General features: G+C 42.1%; 1 protein-coding gene across 12 annotated transcripts in view; it reads left to right on the top strand.

The window, feature by feature from the left end:
* Positions 1-12,501, top strand: part of LOC149218408 (uncharacterized) — a 200,075-nt gene that overhangs the window by 57,925 nt on the left and 129,649 nt on the right. The window lies entirely within an intron of this gene.

Genomic DNA, 12,501 nt, shown 5'->3' with positions numbered 1-12,501 from the left:
GTTCAAATCTCGCCGCTGCTTTTTAGGGCAAGATTCTATTTTGAGTTTCCTCCACTCAATCTTAGATATTAGGAGAGCGAGATCTAATGGACTGTAACCATGTCCATATATCTATTCCCTTTGTAAATCTCCCTACCATTGTGGCTGCCCGTATATGGGATCGAGGGTCCTCTAGGTTTTATCATATATACCTCATGTCTTACTTTCCATGTTCTTTATATAGGAGATATTTTGGAACTCCTCCTTTGTATTGACATCATTGTATTCAACAATACCATTGACCTACTTTTGTTGTCAATTGTTGGACATTAGTATAATTATCTTATCTAGTGCACTAGTTGGGGGACTTGCTTGGGGACTTCTTTGATGTGGATTTTATCTCTTTTCATGGATGGTTATGGTGGAGTTTGGATGAATGCATGGTAAATCTAGTAGGTTAACTTCTTTTATATTGGTTTCATATTTTATTGGATGGATGAAGTAGCATGTTAGTCATTTTCCTTAATCCATTTTTGAAAATTGAGAGCCTTGATTCAAACCCGAGGGTAGTAGGTTAACTTGCCCTAGTTCTTTTGAACCTTGCTTTTACTTAAAATTTTTCCTAAGTTTGTATGTTCTTTGACTCCATTAGCCTTAGATTGAGAAGGCACTAATCCTCTCTCTCTTGTGATAATCAATTATCTTTAAAATCATTCTTTTATTGTTTTAGGGTAAATTAGGGTATTAATAAAACAAAATCATATATTTTTAGCATTTATTGGCTTGGACATTGATGTCCTAGAGTTAGGAATTGTTTGAAATTCACTGAATAGGTAAAAGTTAGATTTTATGAGCATTTTCGAGTCATTAATTAGGGTTGATGTCTAGGGTTTTAAGTATTGTATATGCCTTTAAATCATAGAAATTTGCTCTAATATATTCTCTTGTTTACTTATAATTTTAGTCATCATTTTTATATTTTATTATCATGGTTTTCGGGGCTCACTTTGCTGCTTTCATAAACTATTCTATTGCTGCAATTTTTGTTTTATCGTTCTAGTTTATGATAACCATGTGTAATTTCTGGATTATGTGTGTTTGGGAACCTATCTTGAGCTGCAATTGGTTGAACTAGGCCTTTAGAAGAGCCATAACAACCTTTGAACTAAAATATGAAAATTACTAAATCCACCCTAAACCCTAATTTCCTATTCTTATTCTTGGGTGGAAATCATTGTGGAACCCACCCATAGGGGGCACTTTGCTTAACTTGATTGGGTTATTTGAAACGTAAGATCTACTAGCGAAGTTTCCTTTTTGTCGGATTATGTACATCACTAAAACGAGGGGAGTTGTTGCTGAGGTGATTGTGGTGACACTCCCATTGTTGCACTTTGTCTAGGTCACTTAGTGAGGCTTTGCACTAAGGTGTTAGATTTCGCTGTAACAAGGCCAAAAATGTAAAATGATCATATCTTGTGTTATATTTATTGGATTAGCTATTATGACCCCAATTACGAACTACAATGGCCTCTTTGTATCCATTGACACCAGTTTGATTGAAATTTGTGCACTCTATCAAAATATATCTGTGGGAGATTCCATTGTTTGTTTAGGGGGACCTTGATCCCATCTAGTTTCTTCTGATACCTAGTCTAGAGACCTCTAACCCTTTATGTGCAGGAGGTCGACAAACTTCATTCCAGCCTCCTCAACTGAATCCCACTGAGCATATTATTTTTGTCTTTTTATTGCTCCATTAGCTAGGGCACAAAGAGACATATTGATAGCATCATTGCTTCTTATTCTGGATCGGTATGGGCATGAGGGACCATTGCCCCTCCCTAGAGATCTCATAGACATCGCCAGATCATACCTCCTACTAGTAGGTATACGACATCACCTAGAGAGCAACAATGGGCTACTTCTTCCAGACAACTGCATAGTAGGTGGTCTAGATCTATGCTTAGATCTTCCTCGAGACATTATTCTATCTTGAGTTGTCTTTATTCCCCCTTGGATGTTAGGAAAGGTCAATCCAATGGACCATGATGTAAGTCCTGAATCCTCCCTCTCTTTATACATTTCCACGTGTTGATGTCGCCTGCACTTGGAGCGAAGGGTTTTCCATGTTTTCCATGTTTTAGCATAGACCTCATGCTTCATTTCTTGTGCTTTATACAAGAGAACTTTTTTTTCTCCTGCTTTGTATCAATATTATTGTATTCTATAGTCCCATTGACCTGCTTTTGTGGTCATTTGTTGGACGTTAATATAATTATCTTATCTTATACTATGCAATCTAGAAAATTCGTGATCGACACTAGAAACACCCAAAAAATTGTCAATGACTTAACTTCCCAGACTTTGTTTAGACATTTTGTTTTGAAATTGGGTATTTTCGAGAGGAGCTTGGATATTTGTTTGTTTTTTTTCAAATTATGCACAAAATGTTTCAGAAATCAATTTGAATGTTGTCATCCTCCATTTTCTCATCAAAATCCTACAAAAAGAAAAAAATTCTTCTACTATGTGCCAAAAGATTCTCCCGCTTTGTACCAATGAAAGAGCTCTGATACCAATTGAGTAAAACTTCAAAGATTGAAGAGAAAATCCATCATAAAACTTAAAAATAAACACTTGAACATCCAAATTCAAAACATTTACCTCAAACAACACATGAATATATAGAGAGAACCCTTAAGGTAGGGTAACACCATCAATTGCTCCTTATGGAAGGAATCACATCACATGATATGTTTGCTAAAAGATAGTACAATGCAAAACATATCTAATACAATGATAGTTATACGTATTTATACTTTCTCATGAGTATTTTTAGGGGTTCATAACAAATACTCCTCATTATCATATTATTTCTTTTTAATTATATAGTAGGCCTATCCTATTATTATGGCCACATTACACTCATTATCTCCTTGGATACCTTCTTCCACATTCTTGTTCAACTATTTCTTAAATTCTATGTTGCACACATTTTTGAAAGTTGAGATTAATAGAACGTTGGTTTGAGAGTGACAATAATTTATATTAAAAAACATACAAAAACTTGATTTGAACCATTATTAAGTCATCATGTCATAGCTTCCCCCTAGGATAAGCATGATCAATTCATGTTTTTGGTTAGATTCTTGTTTTTGAAGAATGGCTAGCTACATTATTAATGGAAAATATTTGGATAAGTGATTACAAAGTTCAGTGCCCACACTCTCACAAGACAATTTCCTCAAACAACAACCCATACATCTAAAGGGAAAATGGACAAATTGTTCATGGACAAGAGGTGAGTGACACACACTCTCATAATTAGCAGTGTACATCATGCGGGTTACCTTCTTGAAAAGTCTTATTTACTAAGTGCAAGTCTTGGGGATGATGATTGATGCAATGCAAATAATATCACTAGTTTCACCCCTGTGAGCATCACTTTGTCACCTAAGTCACCTGACACGGGGATTCGGGACACGTAGGATTCGGGATTCGTGGTGTCGGGTTCGGGACACGCTGACCCCCGGAACAGGACACGTTAGGACACGTTATATATTATTTTATTAAATATATATATATATATATAAAATTAGTTATTAGCATATTTCTTACACAAATTTTAATTAATGATACAAATTTATTGATTTCAAACATAGATCTTCATCTATAGCTATTAGCATGCATAGTACATACAAAATTCAAATAAATGTCAGTGGTACTGGTCACATAAATGATAAATCTATTAAAAATTTAAATCATGATTCATAATTCATAACTGAAAGACAACTTACAACTACAAGATAGTAAGATAAACACACTGACAACTGTAGTTTTCTCATTAAGTCATCAAATCAAAATCTGTTACATAGGTAGTGTTGGTGCAATGCCAATGGCAAATAGAAATAGAAAATATAAAACAACTATAGGTATACAAGCCTCAAGGCATCAATCAGCATCAGAATCAGCATCACTGCCCCCATCATCATGGTCCCCACTGCTCTCCTCTGCATCCTCCTCCTCCCCTGTATCCATAGTCGCCTCTGCATCTGCTGGTGTGGAGGTTGACCCCTCTAAGTCATCAAAACTAATAGGGTCTAGCACTGGATCACCGAGATCCATGTTGGCCAATGCCAACTCAACAGTGGTGTCCAGACCCATATCTTCAGGAAAGACATCCCACATCTTTGTCTTTCCCCTCAACCACTCTTCCCTCTGCCTGTAAATAAGACGAAGGTTGGTGTGCACATACACCATTGTCTCTGCCCTAGACTGCTCAAGCCTGTTCTTCTTCACAGTATGCAAATTCCCATATGTGCTCCAATTCCTCTCGCAACAAGAGGATGAAGTCACCTGAGAGAGGAGCCTCATGGCTAACTGCTGAAGAGGAGGGCTTGTTGCCCCATGATTTGCCCACCAAGAGTAGGGCTTCTTAAGCCCCCTGTCTCTAATCACATCATAACCTCCAAATCGACCAGTGCCAGTGGAAAACTCTGCAAAGGCATCCTCCACCTCAGCAAGCAATGCACTATCCTGATAAATCCGCTTCAATGCCTCTTTCCTCCCCTGTGAGATTTCACCATCCATGTGAGGAGGGAATCTGCGGGAAGGTCCACCATTCAGCCACTCATGGCTGTAGTATTTGGGGTTCAATGAGTGAGCCAAACAATGTAAAGGTGTACAATTCTTGTCCCATCTGCGGACAAGAATATCATGTATGGTATCGCAGAAGGCCTCTGGTGATGTCTCATACTGGGGGCACTCACTCTGTAGAATAATGCTCCTCACAGACTCAATCATGGAATCCCATCCCTCATAAACCTCTCCTAGGATGGGTTTGTCTGTATCTGCAACTCGAAGCAAAGAGATGATAGGGTCCATGATTCGAATAATTAGATCTACCCTCTCCCACCAATCATCATCTAGTACCGTGTCCTTCACTCTTTTAGAGGCTGCCTGATCTGTCTTTCTCCAAAAAGACCAAAACTCAGAAATAACCATGGACCCAAGAGCAGTCTTGACCTCCCTCAACCTCTTCAACATCATGAATGAAGATGCAAACCGTGTATCAACAGTCTTCAACAATGATAGATTGCTGTACTCCTTGTAGATAGTGAGGGCATTTGTATGATTTTGCACAAAGTTACGGATATGTCTTGCATCCTCAATAATGCTTCCAATCCAAAGCACATCAGAAGCAATGGATTTCAGTGCTAAGTTCAATGAATTGACAATGCAAGGTGTCCAAAACACTTGTGGATATTTAGCTTCCACAATCATGCCAACCGCCTTGCAAACAGGTGCATTATCTGTAATGATTTGCACACAAGAATCAACACCTACCTCTTCAACAACTCTAATAAATAACTCACCCATAAATTGTGCATCCTTGTATTCGCCAAGTGTATCCACTGCTTTCAGGAAAACTGGACCATTCAAGGAAGACACCATGAAGTTGATGATTGGGTGTCGTGCTGGATCTGTCCATCCATCAGAAACAATGCTAACCCCAGATGTTGGCCATGATGCCTTAATAGGCTCGAGCATTTTTTGCACCTCTTTTTTTGCCTTCGTCAACAATGTGGTTCTCAGCTTCTCTGACCCAGGAGGCACATACCCTGTTAGAGCCCCTTGAGTTAGAGCTCGGCACATCTCAACAAATAAAGGTGAACGTGCAACATGTTGAAATTTGGTATCGGAGGACAGGTGGTTCCCTAAGGCTTTGATCTTTGGCCTAGGGAAAAGTGTCCAAAAGAATTTAATTTTTCTCCTAAAGTAACTTTATAATTTTTATAAAGTTAAATCTAATTTAAAAGTGACTTTAAGTGATAAAGTTACTAAGTCTAATTTTAAAGTGACTTTTATAAAGTCAATGAAAAATTAGAAAGGAAAAGTGACTTTGGAAATAAATGACTAAGTGGGTCTTTATTAAAGTGGGGTGAATTAAAAAATAGAAAGTGAGATTTAAATGAGCATTTAATCTCTGCCATTGATCTAAATCTATTTCAGCCATTGGATTTAGGGATCACCCAAAAGTCACTTAGGGTTGGGTTAAGGGAGGAAAAGGAGGAAAAGATCATTAATTCTTTCATGAGCAGATTGAGAGAAGGAGAGCAAGAGAGCAAGGGAGATTTCTGAGCAGCTGAAAGCGGAGTTTTAGCAGCTGAGAGCGGAGTTTCAGCAGCTGAGAGCGGAGTTTCAGCAGCTGAAAGTGGTGTAACAGCAACAGCCGCGGTGTAACAGCAACAGCCGCGGTGTAACAACAACAGTCGCGGTGTAACAGCAACAGTCGCGGTGTAACAGCAACAGCAGCGGTGTAACAGCAACAGTCGCGGTGTAACAACAACAACAGCGGTGTAACAGCAACAGCAGCGGTGTAACAGCAACAGCCGCGGTGTAACAGCAACAACTGCGGAGTATCAGCAGTGGTGTATCAGCAAGGCTGAGTTTCAGCAAGGCTGAGATAAGTTGTAAAAGTCTGTTTGTTGATTTTTTGCTGAACATTTCTCCTACTGTAAAAAGACATTTTCCAGAAATAAAGAAGAGCTCTCAAACTGGTTTTCCCCAAGAGTTGTAGGGGGTTTTTCCAGGGTCACATTGACCAAAAATCTCAGTGTTTAAATGTGTTTTAATGGCTGTTTATTACTGCTGATTTTTATTTCTGCAATTTCCAGCATTCTGTAAAATTTCCGGAATTTGTGTTTTCAGCAAATTTATTTTTTCCAGCTTGTTAAATGTATGGTTATGGGAAAGGGCATTTAACTATATGGGAGAAATAAGGAGAAACTGAAAACTGGGGTGGGAAATGAGAAATTTCTACATGGTATCAGAGCTTGAGTGCTGAAGGGTAGTTTGGGACAGCAAAAGGAAAAAATTACAGCTGCTGATTTTTCACTCAGAAAATTCCAGCAAGCTGATTTTTTATAAACAACAGTTTTATCTTTACCACAGCAGTGCTAGTTTTCAGTTTTAGGACAACAGGATGTCATTGGGATTGAGGGTGGAGGATAGGTTGGATGGGCATACAAATTACAGCGTTTGGAAGGAGAGAATGCAGAGTATCTTTGAGGAGGGAGAAGTCTGGGATATCATGGTGCATACAGCATAACACCCTGTTGTTGTGCCTACTGATGCAACTCAGTTGACAACTTATAATAGAAAGAACAACAAGGGTAAGAGGTTGATTCTAGACGGAATCAAAGACCATTGCATTCCTCATGTGAGAGGAAAGAGCAATGCCCATGAGATGTGGACAGCATTGTCCAATCTCTACCAGAGTACCAATGAGAACCGGAAGATGGTCCTGAAGGAGAAGCTGAAGAACATTAAGATGGGTAATGATAGTGCAGCTGGATATCTCACAAAGATTACTAATGTGAGAGATGAGTTGGCAGCGATTGGAGAGGCCATTCCACCCACTGAGTTGGTGCGAATTGCAGTGAATGGCCTCCCCCGTTCATGGTTGAACTTTGCTGATGGGGTTTGTGCACGTGAGACCCTTCCCACATGGGAGAGGTTTTGGGATGATTGCATTCAGACAGAGATTAGGAAAGGACAGGTTGGGGCAGCCAAGCCAGTTGTGCAGGATGAGGACGTAGCACTGGTGGCAGGAGGCAAGAAAGGCAAAGGGAAGAAGCAGGCTTCCACAAGCGGTGGTGGGGGCAAAGGAAAAGGTAAAGGTAAACAGGGGAACACACAGAAGGACTATTCCAAGGTGAAGTGTTGGAATTGTCAGAAGATGGGACACTATGCAGTTGTGTGTCCGGAGAAGAAGAAGAAGAAGGGGAAGAACCAGGACGTGGCAGCTTCAGCAGAGATTGAGGACTGTGCAGGTCGTTTTGACCGGGAGTTTGCGTTCACTGCATGTGAGTCCTCTAGTGCAGGATCACCTGCCACACAGGTTCAGAGGGAGCATGCTTTTCCCTCGACTAGTGGAGCATCTTCAGGTATCTGGTATGTGGACAGTGGGGCTTCACGTCATATGACAGGAGTCCGTGAGTACTTCTCAGAGCTTTCAGAGAGTGGCACTGATATTGAGGTAGTACTCGGTGATGACAGAGTTGTTAGAGCAGTCGGGGTGGGGACAGTGACATTTCAGAGGGAGTCCAAACCTCCCTTGAAGGTGTCAGAGGTTCTTTATGTGCCAGGGATGAGGAAGAACCTCATATCCGTCTTAGCTTTGGAGGACAGAGGATATGAGGTACTGTTCAGGGGAGGACAGGTGTTGATGTATCCCAGGGGCACTCCAGCTGATTCAGCTAGAGTGATAGGTGTACGCCATGCAAAGGTGTACAAGTTTGCATTCTAGCCCCTTTTGGCATTGAGCAGTAGTACCGACAGCAGAGCTAGCAGTTCTGAGCTGTGTGAGATTTGGCACCGCAGGATGGGACACATGTATCATGGAGCCTTGAGGACATTGCGGGAGATCACTACAGGTGTGCCAGATTTCAGTACTGATCACTTTGATACTTGCAGAGGTTGTGCGATGGGCAAGTTTGCCAAATCCCCTTTTCCCAGCAGTGACAGCAGAGCGACTGGGATACTTGATTTGATTCATTCCGATGTGAGTGGTCGGATGTCTCATGTTTCCTTGAGTGGATATGAGTACTATGTTTTATTCATTGATGATCACTCCAGGAGGACCTGGATTTATTTTTTGAAGACCAAGAGTGAGGTCTTCAAGCGGTTTCAGGAGTTCAGAGCTCTTGTGGAGACACAGACAGGTCGGAAGATCAAGTCCCTGAGGTCGGACAATGGAGGAGAGTACACCCTTGGAGAGTTTGTTGACTATTGTGCGGAGGCAGGCATTAGGAGGGAGTTCACTGTTCCTTACAACCCCCAGCAGAACGGGGTTGCGGAGAGGAAGAACAGATCCATCATAGGGGCTGCCAAAGCCATGTTACATGATCAGGGGTTGCCATTGTTCTTGTGGGCAGAGGCCTGCAACACAGCTGTTTACTTGCAGAACAGGAGTCCGCATCGTGCCTTGGGGCACATGACTCCGGAGGAGGCTTTCTCTGGGAAGAAGCCTGATCTTGGTCATCTTCATATCTTTGGATGCATTGCATACTCCTATATACCCAAGGAGAAGAGGACCAAACTAGAACCCACCGCAGAGAAGGGTATCTTTGTGGGCTACAGTGAGACCTCAAAGGCCTTTCGGATTTACATTCCTGCACAGAGGAGAGTTGTTGTCAGACGGGATGTGAAGTTCGAGGAGGACAGGGCCTTTAGGAGGTCACGGGAGTTAGAGTATCTGGATTAGCCAGACCCTCAGCAGCAGTTGAGTCAGTCGCAGGGATCCAGTGGGCAGGGATCAGGAGGATTCGGAGGTACATCTATGAGGATGTCAGGTCCATCAGTGAGCAGTGGCTCGCCGAGCCAGAGGGGTGGTGCTCCGGGCAGCATGCAGAGCAGTTCACTAGGGAGTCCACTGATGGACAGTTCACACGGTACCTCAGCTTCTACAGGTTCAGGTGCAGGCAGGAGGACAGCAGACAGACAGTCAGGAGTTCAGGCTATTGATGGTGATGAGGAGGAGGAGTTTCATTCTCCTATGGGAGAAGCATGCTCAGGGAAGAGGAAGCCCAAGTGGCTTCAGGACACCTTGAGAGATGCCACATCTGTTGCTGAGCCGAAGAGGCCGGTCAGAGAGAGTAGACCACCTGAGAGGTTTTGTAGTTATATGGCGATGGTTACCAGCATCCTTGACTCTGAGCCTTCTAGCTATGAGGAGGCAGCTAGCCAGTAGGTCTGGAGAGAGGCCATGCAGGAGGAGTATTCTTCTATCATGAAGAATGATGTTTGGGAGGTGGTGCCGATGCCTGAGGGCAAATCCGTGGTTACTTCCAGATGGCTTTACAAGGTAAAGCATGCTGCAGATGGCAGCATTGAGAAATTCAAAGCAAGGTTTGTGGCTAGAGGGTTCTCCCAGGTAGAGGGAGTTGATTATGAGGAGACCTTCGCTCCCGTGGCTCGATATACTTCGATACGCTCCATTATATCGATAGCAGCAGAGATGGGTTGGAAGATCCACCAGATGGATGTGAAGACCGCATTTCTCAATGGCTTCATACAAGAGGAGGTGTACATTGAGCAGCCACAGGGCTTTGAGGTGCATGGGAAGGAGTCCCATGTGTGCAGATTGAAGAAGGCCCTTTATGGCCTGAAGCAACTCCCAGAGCTTGGTACTCCAGGATAGATACATATTTGCAGGGGATGGGTTTCACAAAGAGTGAGGCAGATCCGAACCTTTACTTTATTGTGATTGGTGAGGAGCCTCTCATTCTGGTGCTGTATGTGGATGACTTGGTCATTACAGGTGCAGAGAGACTCATAGAGCACTGCAAGAGAGATCTTGCGGCGGAGTTCGAGATGAAGGACATCGGCTTGATGCATTACTTTTTGGGTTTGGAGGTGTGGCAGGAGGAGGGGCATTTCTTCCTGGGGCAGGGGAAGTATATTGTGGACATCCTTAGCAGATTCCACATGGAGGATTGTAGACCCATGTCGACACCGATGATCACCAACTGGAAGAAGCTTCATGCTTCGGATTCCGAGTTGGTGGATCCCACATTGTACAGGCAGCTGATTGGTTCCTTGATGTATTTGGTCAACACTAGACCAGATATCTGTTTTGCAGTCAACACGATGAGTCAGTTTATGTGTGAGCCCAGGAAGGTTCACTGGGTGGCTGCAAAACACATTTTGCGGTACTTGCAGGGGACAGTGGATTATGGTTTGGACTACAGGCAGGGAGATGGAGTGAGATTGGCAGGATACACTGATTCTGATTGGGCAGGTTGTGCTTCTGATAGGAAGAGCACTTCAGGGTGTTGTTTTGGGTTGGGTTCAGCAGTAGTGTCATGGTTCAGCCGGAAGCAGCAGTCAGTAGCACTGAGTTCAGCGGAAGCAGAGTATATGGCAGCCAGTCTAGCTAGTTGTGAGGCCATCTGGCTTCGCAAGATGTTGTTTGGCTTATTTGGTCAGCCGTTGAGACCTTCAGTGATTTACTGTGATAATCAGAGTTGCATTAAACTCACGGAGAATCCAGTATTTCATGACAGGTCAAAGCATATCGGGATCAGATATCATTTCATCAGAGACTATGTTCAGAAGGGAGCTGTGAAGCTTGAGTATATTTCCACTGATGAGCAGGTTGCAGATATTCTTACCAAAGCCTTACCACGGGGCAAGCATGTCTATTTCAGAGACAAGATGGGTGTGGTGAGGAACACCTTCCTCGGTAAGAGGGAGTGTTGAAATTTGGTACCGGAGGACAGGTGGTTCCCTAAGGCTTTGATCTTTGGCCTAGGGAAAAGTGTCCAAAAGAATTTAATTTTTATCCTAAAGTAACTTTATAATTTTTATAAAGTTAAATCTAATTTAAAAGTGACTTTAAGTGATAAAGTTACTAAGTCTATTTTAAAGTGACTTTTATAAAGTCAATGAAAAATTAGAAAGGAAAAGTGACTTTGGAAATAAATGACTAAGTGGGTCTTTATTAAAGTGGGGTGAATTAAAAAATAGAAAGTGAGATTTAAATGAGAATTTAATTTCTGCCATTGATCTAAATCTATTTCAGCCATTGGATTTAGGGATCACCCAAAAGTCACTTAGGGTTGGGTTAAGGGAGGAAAAGGAGGAAAAGATCATTAATTCTTTCATGAGCAGATTGAGAGAAGGAGAGCAAGAGAGCAAGGGAGATTTCTGAGCAGCTGAAAGCGGAGTTTCAGCAGAGTGGAGTTTCAGCAGCTGAGAGTGGAGTTTCAGCAGCTGAAAGTGGTGTAACAGCAACAGTCGCGGTGTAACAGCAACAGCCGCGGTGTAACAGCAACAGTCGCGGTGTAACAACAACAGCCGCGGTGTAACAACAACAGTCGCGGTGTAATAGCAATAGCAGCGGTGTAACAGCAACAGCTGCGGTGTAACAACAACAGCAGCGGTGTAACAGCAACAGCCGCGGTGTAACAACAACAGCTGCGGAGTATCAGCAAGGCTGAGATAAGTTGTAAAAGTCTGTTTGTTGATTTTTTGCTGAACATTTCTCCTACTGTAAAAAGGCATTTTCCAGAAATAAAGAAGAGCTCTCAAACTGGTTTTCCCCAAGAGTTGTAGGGGGTTTTTCCAGGGTCACATTGACCAAAAATCTCAGTGTTTAAATGTGTTTTAATGGCTGTTTATTACTGCTGATTTTTATTTCTGCAATTTCCAGCATTCTGTAAAATTTCCAGAATTTGTGTTTTCAGCAAATTTATTTTTTCCAGCTTGTTAAATGTATGGTTATGGGAAAGGGTATTTAACTATATGGGAGAAATAAGGAGAAACTGAAAACCGGGGTGGGAAATGAGAAATTTCTACACAACATTAAATGATATGAAGTTTTGATAGAAGAAGAAGGCAATGGTGAGATCAAGCTCTTCCCGTCTCTCTTTTTGGAAAATCCTGTCCATTGTACCAAGTGATCTTCTTTTTAATGCTTGTCCCCCAGTAGAAGTAGAACTCTCAAATGGAAAT

This window comes from Pinus tabuliformis, chromosome Q (genome assembly GCF_031772625.1).
Source record: "Pinus tabuliformis cultivar Carrire ecotype Pingquan chromosome Q, CPIR1, whole genome shotgun sequence".
In the NCBI taxonomy this organism is placed as follows: Eukaryota; Viridiplantae; Streptophyta; class Pinopsida; order Pinales; family Pinaceae; genus Pinus; species Pinus tabuliformis.
Note: the sequence above shows the minus strand (reverse complement) of the source record. Positions and strands in the feature narration are given on the sequence as shown.